The 17,368-nt window shown below is 44.2% G+C and overlaps 1 protein-coding gene across 4 annotated transcripts in view; it reads right to left on the bottom strand.

Annotated features, from left to right (window-relative positions):
- Positions 1–10,530, bottom strand: part of LOC120936855 (interleukin 1 receptor accessory protein) — a 319,849-nt gene extending 309,319 nt beyond the window's left edge. For 2 of the 4 annotated variants that reach the window (XM_040349569.1, XM_040349568.1), the window contains exon 1: positions 10,328–10,530. The gene's annotated coding sequence lies outside the window, so the exon portion shown is untranslated. The remainder of the gene's footprint in view (positions 1–10,327) is intronic. The other 2 variants (XM_040349571.1, XM_040349570.1) reach the window with 2 other exon arrangements.
- Positions 10,531–17,368: the final 6,838 nt, after the last annotated feature.

The following is a 17,368-nucleotide window of genomic DNA, read 5'->3' on the forward strand; positions in this document are numbered from 1 at the left end:
GGGAGTATTGTGATCTCAGTCAGGGCCAATGTTCAGGGGTTTCTAAGGGAAAATGCAGTCTGCTTTTTTATCAATTTTTATAGTCGACTTAGGCCCCATGCACACGAGAAGCAAATGCAAACACATGTAAACTCAAGTTTTCAAAGGCAAAAACCGGCGTTTAAAACGCCCGTTTTTGCTGCGAATTTTGCGGCATTGTGCCGCGTTTAACCGTGTTTGCGGCTATCAGCGTTTATAACAAAGACATTGTAGACCCTCCCAAAGCTTTGAAACGCAAAAACGTTTGCGTCTGAACCCAAAATTTTGCTTCTGAAAAAACGAGCCTAAACCCAACTGCTTTAAAATGCAAATAAACATGAATGTGTGCATGGACACATGGGATAACATTAAATGTGTTCAGGGGCAGTTGAAAAAAATGCCCAAATGCCTCTGAACTTGAGTTTACCAGCGTCTCGTGTGTATGGGGCCTTAAAGAGGTGTTCCACCCAAAAGTGGAACTACCGCTTAAACCACTCCTCGCCCCCTTACATGCCACATTTGGCATGTAATTTTTTTTGGGGGGGGGGGGGGGAGGGTGGGGGCTTCAGTAGGAGTAACTTCCTCCTTCGGCCCAGGGACTGCTTAGGCAACTCGTCATATCGCCTTAGGCGATCAACTGGGACACGTGACAGGTCCCAGGCGATTACCTCTCCACTCAGGGAGCGCAGCGCAGCTCGCACATGCGCAGTGAGTGCCAGGCCGTGAACCCGAAAGCTGTCATGGCCGGGTGCCCACAGTTAGAATGGAGACAGCGGCGGAGAGGGGGGAGACGAGCAAAGCTCCGGGCGGGCCGCGTTGCTGGGCAGTGGAACAGGTAAGTGTCTGTTTATTAAAAGCCAGCAGCTACACTTTTTGTAGCTGCTGACTTGTAATAAACATAAAAAAGGCTGCAACTCCGCTTTTAGTGTGCTTTTACATAATTGTCTACCAAATTTCACATACTTCAAGAGACAGGAGGGAGAGGCACAAACTTGGTATAAAGGGTAAAGATCCCCTTTAAGATGCTAGTTGCCTGGCTGTCAAGTTCTTTCTTTTAATACCACAAGTCACCGATCTGAAACAAGTTTTCCAGTGAAATCTTTTGATAGTTTTCCAACTTTCCTAATTTGCATTGGTTAGTATAACAGCCAGTCAACAATCGTTTTCAAAAAGAGATCAGACACGGTGGCAGGGCCGGCCCTATGATGGGACCGGGTGGTACCATGGGTACCAGGCAGCACTTTTAGGGGGGGCAGCATACTGATGCCCGCCAGCCCGTTCCGCCAGCTCCGCTACCCAAATAAAATTGATGTCCTTTTTTCCCCACAAATAGAGCTTTCTTTTGGTGATATTTGATCACCTCTGCGGTTTTTATTTTTTGTGCTATAAATATATATATATATATTTTTTTACTTTTTGCTATAATAAATATCCCTAAAATTCAGAAAAATAAACTATTTTCTTCAGTTAAGGCCAATATGTATTCTTCTACATATTTTTGGTACAAAAAAAACAAACACAATTAGCGTACATTGATTAGTTTGTGCAAAAGACATTGTGGCCGCCGGCAATTCACAGGTCCCTTTATACTCCTGGATACATGTATAGAGCCATGGCAGGTCCTTTTATACGCCTATATGCATGTATAGAGCCATGACAGGCCCTCTTTATACATCTATAGAGCCATGACAGGTCCTTGTTATACTCCTTTATACATTTATAGAGCCATGGCAGGTCCTCTTTATATTCCTTTACATGTAAAGAGTCTCGACAGGTCCTCTATATACATGTATAGAGCCACGACAGGTCCTCTTTATACATAAATAGAGCCATGACAGGTTCTCTTTATACATCTATAGAGCCATGACAGGCCCTCGTTATACTCCTTTATACATGTATAGAGCCATGTCAAGTACTCTTTATAGTCCTATATACATTTATAGAGCCATGACAGGTCCTCTTGATATTCCTTTACATGTAAAGAGTAATGACAGGTCCTCTATATACATGTATAGAGCCATGACAGGTCCTCTTTATACTCCTATACATGTATAGAGCAATGACAGATCCTCTTTATACTCCTTTATACATGTATAGAGCAATGACGGGTCCCCTTTAGTTATCATGATATAAAATAATGAATGTGGGGGCCTTTTGGTTGGAGTGATTTTTTTTCTGGGGGGGGGGCAGCGTTTCATTCTTGGTCCCAGGCAGCACAATGTCTTGGGCCGGCACTGCACGGTGGCCCCTGTATTGTCTTTTAACCCTCTTCCCTATTAAGCAGCAAACATGGCTTTCCTACAGCAAGTTTCCACTAGAAACAGCTGCAATTTGCCTTTTGACTAAAGCCTTTACGGTGGTATTGTCAGAGCTTCTATTCCATCTAGCGATGCTATTTCTGATGATATGCTGCTGAGTTTGTGATTGACTGTCATCAGAGGGAGACCATCACAGAATCATAAGGAGGTGTCCTGACAACTGTCGTATGGCAATGGCTCTCCAGGGAGGGTTGCTACACATTTAAAAGACAGCTTTGCTGAAAGCAACAGAGCTGGAAGCATCTGCCTGGAGAAAATATTTGATGAATGCCACAGGTTTCCCCCGAAAACACTCTCTCTTTCTCTAGCAAACTCGTTTTCCCCCCTACAAAGATATTGTAAATGACGAGGAGAGCAACTAAAAACAACCTCCGTCAGTACGAAACAGATCACTTTATTAATGGAACAGGCATTAACCCTTTCTGTGCTATGGTCCTTCTCATGTTTCCTACTCCAAGACAATTTTAATACGTTTGTATACACTAAACAGTATAGAATTCAGAACGTACAAAATACTACCAAGCCATCTATTCTCTGTAAGCAGGGATCCTATAGGATTAAAAATGGTACACACAACTTTCCTACAGTATACTGTAAAAACATGCACACGTAAACACAATATGGTCTACAAATGACTACTAAACGTTTAGGATAATACTGTGTACAGTTAAAATGTAGGTCCATTACAAAGAAATATTTTGGTTATAGGTGGAGCCTGCTAGGCCAGATTTTAGCTTTCTACAGTATATGTTTTGAATAATCAAGAGCTCTCCCTGACAAAAATTCCCAATTCTGCTCCTGTTTATCAGGGAGTTCTGGGTCCATGCACCTTTTTATATTCCAATTTCTCCCAATAACATTCTCCAGAAAATAAATAAAATAAACAAATAAAAAATAAATAAAAAAAATTAAAAAGGAAGAGTGAAAGCCCTTCTTAAATGTTTTTTTTTGTCTATCATGCCATGCAGCATACTAGCGTCAGCTACAGTATGCATTTATTTAATTTTTTTCCGCTGTACTCGCTGTTTAATTCGTTTCAGACGCCCTCGGGGAGTAGGCGTTCCTATCAAGAGGGGAACATGATTGACGGCCGGCAATGGCGCGTCACGCTTCCCGGAAATAGCCGAAATAGGACTTGGCTCTTCACGGCGCCTGCGCAGTCAGCTTCTAGTCTGTGCGCAGGCGCCGTATAGCGCCGTGAAGAGCCGAGACCTACTCCGGCTATTTTCGGGAGGCGTGACGCGCCATAGCCGGTCGTCAATCATGTTCCCCTCTTGATAGGAACGCCTATTCCCCGCGGGTTTCTAAAACGAAACTATTGGATAACACTGTGAGTACAGCGCCAAAAAAAAAAATAAAGGCATACTGTAGCTGACGCTAGTATGCTGCATGGCATGGTAGAAAGTAGTTTTTTAGGGTGAAGCTCCGCTTTAAAGCGGTAGTAAACCCGCTGCTGTTTTTTTTGTTTTTTTTTCATACCTGAAAAAGCAAAAGCCATAATGAGCTAGTATGCACTGCATACTAGCTTATTATGAAATACTTACCTTGGAACGTGGTGTGGGGAACTTACCTGGTCCACGCCGAGGAAGATGTCATCTTGCCTCGGCATGTCTTCTGGGTATCGCCGCCCCAGCGCTGTGATTGGCTGGAGCGGCGATGTCGTCACTCCCGCACATGCACGCGGGAGACTTCTTTCCGGCAAGGTCCGGCGGCCACCGGGCCTTTAGCCAAGGATCCCCGCTGCGCATGCGCCGCTGCAGGCAGTGGCGCATCGCGAGGGGGAGTATCTCCTAAACCCTACCTGTAGGTAAAAGTAGTAGTACAGAGTTTACTACCACTTTAAGAACCACAAATTTAGATACAGGTCTTAGGAACTAAAACACATGTAACTACACATTCAATAAAGCATAGGAGAACTTGATCTGAGAAGCATAGAAGTTTGGGAATACTTCAGGATTAATTTGTCCTGCGTTTAAATAAAACTAAAAAGTAGGAGGATAGACATATATATAGTCGAAGGGCTCATTCTCAAATATGCAGATGGCTGAACACCATAAAATAAATGAGAGTATTTTTGGTGTTGCGTACAGTCACCTGTACAAATCAGTGACAGACTTGACGCTGCGGACATCTGAGCGTTTTTTACATACATACATACAGGGATGGACAATAATGTCTCACTCAATCTGGTGCAGCTGTGCATGGTAGCCAATCAACTTCTAACTTTAGCTTGTTCAATTAAGCTTTGGCAATAAAACCTGGAAGCCGATTGGTTTCTATGCAGAGCTGCACAAGACTTTGCACTCTCCAGCTTTAGTAAATCTTCCCCAAACTGTCAGCATCTTGAGGTGCATATCCCCGAGCCAGTGCTGATATTGAGATATACATTTACAAACTCAAGTTAAAATGTGCATTAAGGGTCCTTTTAGAAGAGCATTCTGATTAAAGGGGTTGTAAACCCTCATGTTATTTCACCCTTATGCCGCGTACACACCATCACTTTATGTGATGAAAAAAAACGACACTTTCTGTGAAGTAAAAAATGACGTTTTTGAAACTTCAATTTTCAAAGACGAAGTTGCCTACACACCATCGTTTTCTCACAATGATCTTGCAAAGTGAGGTTACGTTCCACCACGTTTTACCATTGAAGCTTGCTTCATAAGTAGCTTCTGGGCATGCGTGGATGAAAAAACGTCTTACAAAACGACGTTTTTTGCTACACACGGTCAATTTCTGTGAAGTAAAAAGTGCACTTTTGAAAAACGACACATAAAATTGAAGCATGCTTCAATTTTTTTTGGTCGTTTTTTACAAGACATAAAACGACGTTTTCCCCCACACACAGTCAATTAAAGTGACGTTTTTAAAAACGTAATTTTTTTTCATCACATAAAGTGATGGTGTGTACGGGGCATTAGGCCCCTTTCACATTGAGGAGTTTTTCAGGCGGTAAAGCACTAAAAATAGCGCTGCTTTCCCGCCTGAAAAACTCCTGCACTGCAGACTCAATGTGAAAGCCCGAGGGCTTTCACACTGAGGCGATGCGCTGGCGGGAGACAAAAAAATCTCCTGTCAGCAGCATCTTTGGAGCGGTGAGAGGAGCGGCATGTATACCGCTCCTTCCCATTGAAAACAATGGGAACCGCGGCAATACCGCCCGCAATGCGCCTCTATAGAGGCGCATTGCGGGCGGTATTAACTCTTTATCGGCCGCTAGCGGGGGTTAATACCGCACCGCTAGCGGCTGATACCCGCGGGAATTCCGGCGGTATAGCGCCGCTATTTTTAGCGGCGTTATACCGCCACCGCAGCTCCCGCCCCAGTCTGAAAGGGGCCTAATGCATCCTGGCAGGCTGGAGGTAAAACCTGAACATACAGTATACAAATGTAAAAAAAAGACATTTGTTTTGTTCTGCTGCAATTCAGCATGGGATCTGTTCAAAGGATTGGAAAGGACTCTATGGTGGCCATACACGCTTCGATTTTATTACGTGCGATTTTGTCAAACAAATAGGCATAAAACTTCTGATTAATTTAAATTGGATTTGATCAAACTGAACCACTGAGTCAGGGTGAATTGATCTGATTATGAGACTGCATGTTGAAAACAGACATGCGAATAACTTACAATTGTAATCAATCAAAATCCACTTCCCTGCGGGTGGCATATTGATCTCTGACCATAGATCAAATATTATTATTCTTGAGAGACTGAACAGAAAGAAAATGATAATTTCCCAAAGCTTGTATTGGCCATCATAAGGATGGGTTCACAGTAGCCCATGGCATGCTCTAAAAACGATCCATGGGGCAGCTAAAGCAACTTTCAGGAGGCAACCCTGCCAACTCCTAAATGGCATTTTATTTTTAAATATATTTTATAAGGCTGGGTTCCCACGTGTCTGGCTGTGGTTTGCAGTCCGGAGTCCGATGCAGTTTTGTTCACCAGTTCGGGTAAAACAATTTACATGAATTCGCACCTGAACCTGATCCAAAAATCGAACAGGAACCTTTTTAAAACTGCACCGCAGCTACCCTGTACATGTGTGAACCTCCCTTAAAAGCCAGCTCAATTCACATGTTATGCCAATTGGATATGGCTAAAAACGCATCCAATTTGCATATATGTGAACCGAGCCTAATGGGGCCAATGCGTTGCAACTCTGTGGGCCAAGCGTTTGGCTTGTGGTTGTGATGCGACCCCATTGATTTGCTGCAGCATACAAACAGCTTCCTCTGATGTCTGGGGTGGGGGTTTAAGTGTTTCAAAACTGTGGCCCAGCTGCCTTTTTTTTAATGCCCACCCACCATCTGTGCAAAAAAAAAACTAGACCCCTTTCATACGGTTGTTGCAATCAGGTCCACCTGCTAAGCCTCGTACACACGATAAGATTGTTGGCAAGGAATTGTCTAATGACAGATTGTTGGCCAAAAATCCGACCATTAGTACGCTCCTTCAGACAATTGTCCAACAAATGTCAGGCTAGTAAATTTTTGGCGGACAATGGTCTGTTGTTTGATTTTCGTATCGTCTGTAAAAAAGTCTGTCACATAAAAGTACAAACATGCATGCTCGGAATCAATGCTCACCAAACATGGCATCAGCAGAAGGCGCCCAAAGGGTAGCGCTCATGAGCTGTAATTCCATGTAGTACGTCACTACGCTTGTGTTTGTTGGGTGACAATTGTGTGCCGGTTGACAAAAGTCTGACGCTCAGTTGACCAAAAATCGGATTGTGTGTACGAGGCTTACGTTTATCAGGCAGACCTGATCGGAAGATCCATGGAGTCCTAGAGACAGGAAAATGTTAATGAACCCCGCTAAGGCTGCATTCATACCTTAGCGCATCGTTTTGTACCGCAATTTGCCGTGACAAAACGCGTCGTTTTAAACCCCGTTTTTTTTCATTGTCGGCTATGCCGAACGCCGAAGCCGCCTGATTACGTGCGACAAAAAAGGGTCCGGGACTTGTTTGAGCTTCACGCGATCGGCGTGGAGATGTGAACCATCTCCATAGACAATAATGTTATTTTCCCCCTCCAGCGTATCTGAGCGTCGCGCTTCAGGCGTTTTGTCGCTCAGGTGTGAATGGAGCCTTACCCTTGTGTCCGATTAGGTCCGGTAACAAATTTTTTTTTTTTTAAATCTTTATCCTTTTCTGTTTTGGTTGGTCGGATTGTTTTTGTAAACATTTCCTGAATGTGATGCCCTTCAGCCTACTGTTTACAAACAGAAGTAAAAAAAGAAAAATACTGGCAGTATGTCCTAGACCTAATTGTGGCCAGACACACTTTGATAAGTGATCGATTTCTTTTCTGATCAGTCTCTTTTGAGGGGAATAACTGATCTATAGTAGACAACCTAATTGATCAATATGCCATGCACAGGGAAGTGGATTTTGATTGATAGTTAAGGTAGGATCATAACTTATCATAATCATAAGATGTCATTCAAATCTCTGTTTTAACCGTGTAATCTGATTGAAATACGATCATTTTCCTGTAATCTGATTGAAATACGATCATTTCCTTGAACAAAGTATCTCAGTGCTGCCAACAGATACAAAACTGATTGCTATTATTTTTCCCTAGCCGATCAGCTCAGCTTGATCATATCTGATTAAAATTGGGTCTAAACTGATCAAAGGGGAAGTTAAGGCTATTCAATAGTTTGCAGATTTGATCGTTTTGGTTAAAGTGCACGTCGATTGGATTAAAATAAAATATCAGATCCAGAACAGCAATGAGGTGAAGCACCTAGAAGCTAATGACACTGACATAAAGCATGCAGTCTTCTGTGCTTTCTAATGAGTGAAAAGAACCCCGATACCACTGTCTCTCTCTGGAAAGCATACATATTTAGCACTATTCCAATACTGACAAAAACAAGGAAGAAGAAAAAGAGGTTTACTCCTTTCTAAAGATAAGGAAGCAGCAGCAGCAAGGAGAAAAGGCTTACATATGAAACGTATAGGAGATGCATTTACTGTGCGCTCACTTCTATAGAGCAATAAAATTCACGCACAGCAAAAGCAATAATTAACACTGCTTTTTTTTATATGATCCTATTTATTCCAGATCATCCAGAGATGCTTCAAATGACATGAGCGGAACACAGAAACCCAGGAACACTAAAAACACTAAAACTTGTCACATCACATAGAGAAGTGTCCGTGGTAAGGATATGAGACAGTACCCCTGTTCAGGGACGGGGACCGATGTGAATGGTCTCAATGTTCTCTGTAGCATGTTGGGGAAAAGTCAGCTCTAATCAAATGGCTATGATTCATGGATGCCAATGCAAAGCATAGAGAAGGCATTTAAAAACAGGGGTCAGGGGCTCATGTACATGGCAATCCCTGTGTTCAGGGCAACGTTCCACATGCACCTTTACATGTGTTGTAATGCATTTGCTGTACAATTTTGCGGTGTGTTCCAGTGCAATTTTTTTTTCTGTAAATGCATGTGAAAGCAGTGCCATGGGGTAAAACTAGGCTTCTCAAAACACATTTATTTTTCTTCTATATGAGTTTGAGTGCATATGATGTGAATGAGCCCCCAACCAAACACAAGCTTTTTTTTTTAAATAAAGTCAGCAATTCCAGATTGGAGATGTTGAAGGACTGGAGATGTTGAAGGACTGGAGATGTTGAAGGACTGGAGATGTCTAAGGATGAAGATTGCGAAGATGGAGATGTTAAAAAGACTGGAGATGTCTAAGGATGAAGATTGGAGATGTTGAAGGACTGGAAATGTCTAAGGATGAAGATTGGAGATGTTGAAAGACTGTAGATGTCTAAGGATGAAGATTGGAGATGTTAAAAGACTGAAGATGTCTAAGGATGAAGATTGGAGATGGAGATGGAGATGTTGAAAGACTGGCGATGTCTAAGGATGAAGAATGGAGATGGAGATGTTGAACGACTGGGGACATTTAAGCATGAAGATTGGAGATGTTTAAGGATGGAGATGGAGATGTTGAAGGACAGGAGATGTCTAAGGATGAAGATTGGAGATGTCTAAGGATGAAGGACTGGAGATGTCTAAGGATGAAGATTGGAGATGTCTAAGGATAAAGATTGGAGATGTCTAAGGATAAAGATTGGAGATGTCTAAGGATAAAGATTGGAGATGGAGATGTTGAAGGACTGGAGACATGTAAGCATTAAGATTGGAGATGTTTAAGGATGGAAATGTTGAAGGACGGAGTGCAAAGAGCAGTCCATAGCAGCAATCCCAATTAGAAGATAACTGATTTGTTCTTACGATTCCATGCATTTTTCTCACAGATGCAGACACATGACACACAATACCTGATGGAATATAATCAGAGGGAAGAGTCGGACATCAAACATCATAAAGTTGGGTCATTGTTGGCAGTTAAGGTAAATGTGTTTGTATGGTGATGTCAATGTGCTGCATCGTACAGGTATAGGGAAATGGGGGGGGGGGGGGGGGGTATACATTATTAATAGTATACCCTCCGATTCCTCATCCCACCCTACTTCACAGCTCATCATTCCCCCAAACTGACCTGTCACTGCTCCTGACACACACCTACTGATCCAGCCAGGGTGACACATTGGAGGCTCTAGTCATTAGAAGTTGTCATGTCATTCAATCACAGCACTATCCTGTTATGAGGAGGGGATGGTACAGAGGCAGCCTGCCGTATGGAGGAGGAAAGTGGTTGGATTGTCATCCAGTGATCAGGAACTTGTCCATCCTCACACAGGTACAGATCGCACACAGGTACAGAGTTAACAGACAGATAACACCTGTGTACACTGATTGGACATACAGATCGCACACAGGTACAGAGCGGACAGACAGATCACACATGTGTACACTGATTGGACAGACATATCGCACACAGGTAAAGACAGATCACATGTGTGTACACTGATCGGACAGACAGATCACACATGTGTACACTGATTGGACAGGCAGATCGCACACAGGGGATCCCTAGGACACTGTGCTCTTACCTGTCGTCCTGTCCGGGTCTCTAGCACCCAGTCCGGTTTAGGGAAGCTCCTGTACTCTCCTCCATAGGACACACATGGCAGTGGCAGCCCCGCCGCCGGTCCCCCATACACTTTCCATGCCACTTTACTGTGCCTTGCTCGTCTGTTCTCTGCCCGCTCCTGCGGCACCTCCCCCGGATCCCCGGCTACACCCAGCGCCGCATCCCCTGCATCCCTGTACACGTGCGCGCTCCCTGCTCGTCCACGTACGCGGCTGGGTGCTGGAGATACGGACAGGACCGAAGCACATTAGGACATATTTTGAGATCAGCGTTTAAGAGACAGGAGAAAAAATCTTCTGATTTGAGTTTCTGCTTGGAGCTTTATGGCAGAAAAAAACGTTGAACTCGCCTAAACTGTGTACAAAAAACGCTTGTACACAGGGAGTTTTTTCTTTTTGTGCATGGAGCCGAAATTCAGAAAAAATGCACCCGTGTTGCGTTTTTGCTGCATTTTTTATGCCATCTATTCACGTTTTAACAGCTGCACACTGGGTTAGGGCACACAAATAAAAGGTCTGATTCACACCTATGCAGGTTGCATATTGCAGGTGCATTTTGTGTTTTTCAATACACGCTTTTCATCCATTGAAGTCTATGGAACCAAAAACTAGAAAAAAGTCCCTGGCCCTTTACATAAAATGCACAGATGTGAACGTGACCCAAAGGAAACCATGTTATATGGACTGTAGTGTGTTTCTGAAAAACTGAAAACACACAAAAAAAATGCATAGGTGTGAACCAGACCTAAAAAAAAAACACAGGGCCATCTTTAACGCAGGGCAAAAGGGGCAGCTTCCCCCGGGTCCAGTCATTGTTGTGGGGCCCAAAGCAGCTGTCCCTTGTGCCCGCACTGCCCACAAATAGTTGATAAGTGAAATGTTTGCCAAGGGTCCAATCGATATTAGAGATGGCCCTCAAAACACAGCATATGCATGTTTGCAACAGCGCAGTGTGAAAGCAACCAAAGAGGGGCTGTGATTACTTCCTGCTCATCAATGTTAAACTCAGATAAAAAAAAAAAATCCAATTCGTATGACAGGAGACTGACCGGCTCTCAATGGAGCTGGTTCACATATCTCTGGGGTGACTGTAGAACACACTGCAGAAGGATCCTGTGCGTCTTTGGCTCTGTTTCAGGTCCGAATTCAGGCAAAAATTCGGACCTGATTCACCCCTGAAACAGAGAGCAGGCACACACTGGGCCTCTGCTGCGAGCCATTCCGCACATAGTACCAACAAAGCCTACTCTCTATCCCCTCCGATTTCATACATTTCCCTTCTTTTTCTGACTACTGTGATCTAACTTTCTGTTAGAGGGTGGCTACATTTGTGCTCCATGGTCCCTCTGCATGTAGCAAAGGGGAGCACCAATGTAAGGGGGAGCATTCTTCCTATTGATCACCAATGTAAGAGGGAGCATTTTTCCTATTGATCACCAATGTAAGGGGGAGCATTCTTCCTATTGATCACCAATGTAAGGGGGGGCATTCTTCCCATTGATCACCAATGTAAGGGGGAGCATTCTTCCTATTAATCACCAATGTAAGGGGGAGCATTCTTCCTATTGATCACCAATGTAAGGGGGAGCATTCTTCCTATTGATCACCAATGTAAGGGGGAGCATTCTTCCTATTGATCACCAATGTAAGGGGGGCATTCTTCCTATTGATCACAAATGAAAGGGGGAGCATTCTTCCTATTGATCACCAATGTAAGGGGGAGCATTCTTTCCATTGATCACCAATGTAAGGGGGGGCATTCTTCCCATTGATCACCAATGTAAGGGGGAGCATTCTTCCTATTGTTCACCAATGTAAGGGGGAGCATACTTCCCATTGATCACCAATGTAAGGGGGGGCATTCTTCCCATTGATCACCAATGTAAGGGGGAGCATTCTTCCTATTGCTCACCAATGTAAGGGGGAGCATTCTTCCCATTGATCACCAATGTAAGGGGGAGCATTCTTCCTATTGATCACCAATGTAAGGGGGAGCATTCTTCCTATTGATCACCAATGTAAGGGGGAGCATTCTTTCTATTGATCACCAATGTAAGGGGGAGCATTCTTCCTATTGATTACCAATGTAAGGGGGAGCATTCTTTCTATTGATCACCAATGTAAGGGGTTGATCAGTAGGAAGTGTGGCAACATACACCGAAGATCACCAATGTAAGGGGGAGCATTCTTCCTATTGATCACCAATGTAAGGGGGAGCATTCTTCCTATTGATCACCAATGTAAGGGGGGCATTCTTCCTATTGATCACAAATGAAAGGGGGAGCATTCTTCCTATTGATCACCAATGTAAGGGGGAGCATTCTTTCCATTGATCACCAATGTAAGGGGGGGCATTTTTCCCATTGATCACCAATGTAAGGGGGAGCATTCTTCCTATTGCTCACCAATGTAAGGGGGAGCATACTTCCCATTGATCACCAATGTAAGGGGGGGCATTCTTCCCATTGATCACCAATGTAAGGGGGGGCATTCTTCCCATTGATCACCAATGTAAGGGGGAGCATTCTTCCTATTGTTTACCAATGTAAGGGGGAGAATTCTTCCCATTGATCACCAATGTAAGGGGGAGCATTCTTCCTATTGATCACCAATGTAAGGGGGAGCATTCTTCCTATTGATCACCAATGTAAGGGGGAGCATTCTTTCTATTGATCACCAATGTAAGGGGGAGCATTCTTCCTATTGATTACCAATGTAAGGGGGAGCATTCTTTCTATTGATCACCAATGTAAGGGGTTGATCAGTAGGAAGTGTGGCAACATACACCGAAGAGGTGCTAAATAATTAATTATTTTGGGATTGATTGTTCGAGACTTTTTCTTTGGGAGAGTCTCTTAGTATACAGCACCCTATTTTACATTAGGGTTTCTCAATTTTCAAAATATTTCCTCAACGACATGTAAACCTTGTTTCTATATATTGAGTTAATACTGAGCTTACGCTAAACAGCTTAAGTGAAACTGAAGGCACAGCTTCATTTTGGATAGTGTAATAATGCCCTGTACACACGATCAGATATCTGATGGAATCTAATCCGATGGATTTTTTTATCGGATATCCGATAAAGCTGACTTTCATCAGTCTTACCTACACACCATCAGTCAAAAATCCGACCGTGTCCAACGTTGTGACGTAAAACACTACGACGTGCTGAGAAAAATGAAGTTCAATGCTTCCGAGCATGCGTCGACTTGATTCTGAGCATGCGTGGATTTTTGACTGATGGACTTCCACGCAGACAATCGTTTTTTTCTATCGTTTTTTTATCTATAGGAAAATTTTAAAACATGTTCTATTTATTTTCACCAATGGAAAACAAACCGATGGGTCCCACACACGATCGGTTTGTCCGATGAAAACGGTCCATCGGTCCGTTTTCTTTAGACAAACCGATCGTGTGTACAGGGCTTGAGGGTTATAACGCCTGTCGGGTTTTTGTTCATTCCTGTGGCCACACCTGAAAATTAGGTAAATTCCTGTGGTTACCAGAACTAATGTCCCCATTGGAAGATTTATCTTCTATTCCTGTTCTGGTTACCAACAACAATTCCTTCACTTTCATGTTTGGTCATAGGGACAAGTAGAGAGGGTGAATCTTCTTAACGGGTACATATACTATAAAGGCCTGACAGATGTGCTAACTCCTCTCCACTTCATGCAAAAAAAAGAGTGTTGCCATTTGTAATACTTTAAAACTCATCAGTTTTGAGAAATACAGAGTAAAGTTAGTATGAGAAGTATACTTGTGTTGTAATGAAGTGGCACTCTGTGGTAAGTGTTGGGGACGAGCACATACACAGTGATGCAGGGGGTGCTGGTGTCCCCAGGAATTGGTTCTGATGGGAGGACTTCTTGGTCCAGCTTTGGGTTTGGAAGGAGATCGATGATAGGTGGAGGCTTTCGGTACTGCAGAACAAGATCTACTGGAAATGGGAGTATTTCCCAGGGCCGTTCATCTGACAGCTGTGACTCATGGACTGAGCTTGCGAAGGCTTCTCTCTACAGGAAAAGGATGTTATGCAATCAGATTGTTACTGTGAAGCACCAGCAACTTTGTGATTTCCACTGGCTACACAACTCCTCCAAGCTGTCATCATCGGAGGAATTGCTGACTGCACCTTGTCTGATCACTGCACTGGAAGTTTTTCAGTCTTATGAAAGTCAAACTTACATCACTGCAGAGTTTCCTAATGTATATCATGGTTAGTAATCAGTACAATCAGGAAATTCCGTATCTGTTTTACATAATGAAAGCACACGCACTCCAAATGATATAGTTATAGTTGCTGAGGTTACATTATCAATTGCAGGGCCCATTCACACCCGGGAAATCTGTTAATGTGTGTTAACCAACGCTGTATCCTGGCCTAGGCCAACAAGGCCCAGGCCTAGGGCAGCACTTTGTAGGGGGCAGCACGGAAAGAGTCCCCGCCAGCTTGTGCTACACTGTTAGTGTAGCGCCATTCTTATGGGGCGGACTGGGCTGAGAGGCAAATTAGTATAGCGCCCCCATAAAGCGGCCGCACTGCTCCTGGTATGTGGGCAGCTGGCATCCTGCAACTGTGGGGGGGGGGGGGGGTGCTGCTTCTAATTTTGACTGTCCTATCATCCTGGACTACAAACCTTCCTCACTGTGCTATATGTCTTTTTGTTTTCTGCTGCACCATTGGCATGGTTATATGGTTATAACTATAGGCAACACTTTTTTTTGTCATTTTGGATAGAGTAAGGGAGGGTTATAGCCCCTGTCAGTTTATTTTTTACCATCCCTGTCCCATTGCAGAGATTTCCCTTCACTTCCTACCCCATAGCCAAACAGGAAGTGAGAGGAAATCTATGCAAATTAAGGGAATTATTGCCTTGGCCCTCAAAACTAGTGTGCCCATGTGAAATTTTCAGGGCAGGTCTTAAACTGAAAGGGGTGTGGCCTTGACAGTCATATTTAAATTAAGGGGTGCATTAGTTTAGTCAGGCCTAGGGCAGCACAAAACCTAAATACACTACTGGTGTTAACGTCTTTAAATTTAAAGTAAAACTAAAGACTAAACTATTTTTATTGAGTAAAGGATGATTAAATTATAACCCATTTAATTTTTTTTTTTTTGCCATCTATGTTTCAGTGGGGATATTTCCCTTCACTTCCTATCCTATAGCCAAATCAAGAAGTGAGAAGAAATTCCTCCAAAGTTAGAGAATTCCTGGTGACCGGAACTAGTGTCCAGTTCTTGTGATATAAATATGGGATTCTTTTTTTCACTTTCACACTTGGTGATAATGGGAAACAGGACAAATAGAGAAGGTGAATCTCCCTAACAGGCAGGGGCACCACTGATCCTACTGTATGCAGCCCAGGTAGCAGGGTAAATTGGATGTGGGCAGGGAGAGTGACCAGTGTGGACAGAGTGCAATTACTGGAACCAGTCCCCTTTATGGCTCTCTCTGCAGCAGCTGAAAGCCAGCTTCTCCTCCTCTTCCTGCAACCAGCTTTTAGTTGAGAGAGCCATAAAAGTGATTGGTTCCAGTAATGAACACACATAAATCACCCTCCCTTTGCAGCATTCCATTTCCCCTACTGCCCCATATGTCCCCCTGCAGCACTCAGTGGCCCAGATTCAAGAAGCACTTGCGCGGGAGCAAGTGTGATTTGCGCCACGCAAGTACTGATTTGCTCCCAGGCAAATTTGGGGCTGATTCTGTAAACCAGTTAAGCCTGAAATGCGGCCATTTTCCCGCGCACGCAGCCTAGCTGCTCCGGCGCAATTATAGCGCAATTTTGCGCGGGGTGTAAGTTGCGCCTTCATGGAATTCCCTCTGCGAATATGCAAATTACGTACTGCCGATGATTCAGAAACATGCGCGTGTGATGCGCATCTTGCGCTGGAAGCGCGCAAGCTTTTTTCCCTGGGCAAACTTGCTCCTGCTAAAAGCAGGGGCAAGTTAGCAAAAGATGGCCAAATGTCATCTGCAGGAGCGCGCAACTTCAGCAGCACTTAGACAGACAAGCTGAACAAGCAGAGCACCCACATTTTCGGGACCTCACATCTGTGCAACAACATGCCAGGGGCAGCTATGGTTCTTGATATTCTATTGACTGAGCCGACTCGTAGGAGGGCACGGGAGAGGATTTACAGAGGGCGCTACAACCTTTTTGAGATGAGTGATAATGAGGTGTATCGCATGTTTCGCTTCAGCCCTGAAGTCATCCTTGAGTTGGTAACAATCCTGCAGGATGACATCAGCAGCCCGACCCATCGGGGACAGGCAGTGCAGCCACTGGTGAAGGTAGTGGCAACCCTTCATTTTTTGGCAAGTGGCTCATTTCAGCGCACAGGTGGAATGGTGGCGGGGATGTCCCAATCCAGCATGAGCAGGTGTGTGCACCAAGTGATCCCTGCAATACTCAGACGCATGGGCACACAATTTATCAAACCAACCACGGCTGACCTGCGGCAGAAGGCAATCAGTGATTTTTATGAAATAGCCAGATTTCCACGCACTGTGGGTGCAATAGATTGTACCCATGTGGCACTACGCCCCCCCGGCTCCTCGAGCATATCTACTGCAACAGGAAGCATTGGCATTCGATAAATGTGCAGGTGATTGTGGATGCACATGGCCTCATATGGCATGTCCGTGCCAAACACCCAGGGTCAAGCCATGACAGTTTTATTTACCGACACAGCCCCATCCCAACCGAGTTTGACCAGAACATGTATGGAGACAGCTGGCTGATTGGTGAGTGACATGGGTGTCAGGTATGACTGCCCCCCCCCCCATGATGCAGACATCACAAGGGGCACATGCACGACTAACATCCTCCTGTCTTTTCCCTTCCAGGTGACTCTGCATATGCCCTGGGACCTCACATGATGACCCCATTTCGTAACCCTCAAACACCAGGAGAGGAAAGATTTAACGAAGCCCATGCACGTACCCGTGCGGTGGTGGAGCGCACATTTGGCATCCTTAAATCTCGATTC

The sequence above is a fragment of the Rana temporaria genome, chromosome 4, assembly GCF_905171775.1.
Source record: "Rana temporaria chromosome 4, aRanTem1.1, whole genome shotgun sequence".
Lineage (NCBI taxonomy): Eukaryota > Metazoa > Chordata > Amphibia > Anura > Ranidae > Rana > Rana temporaria.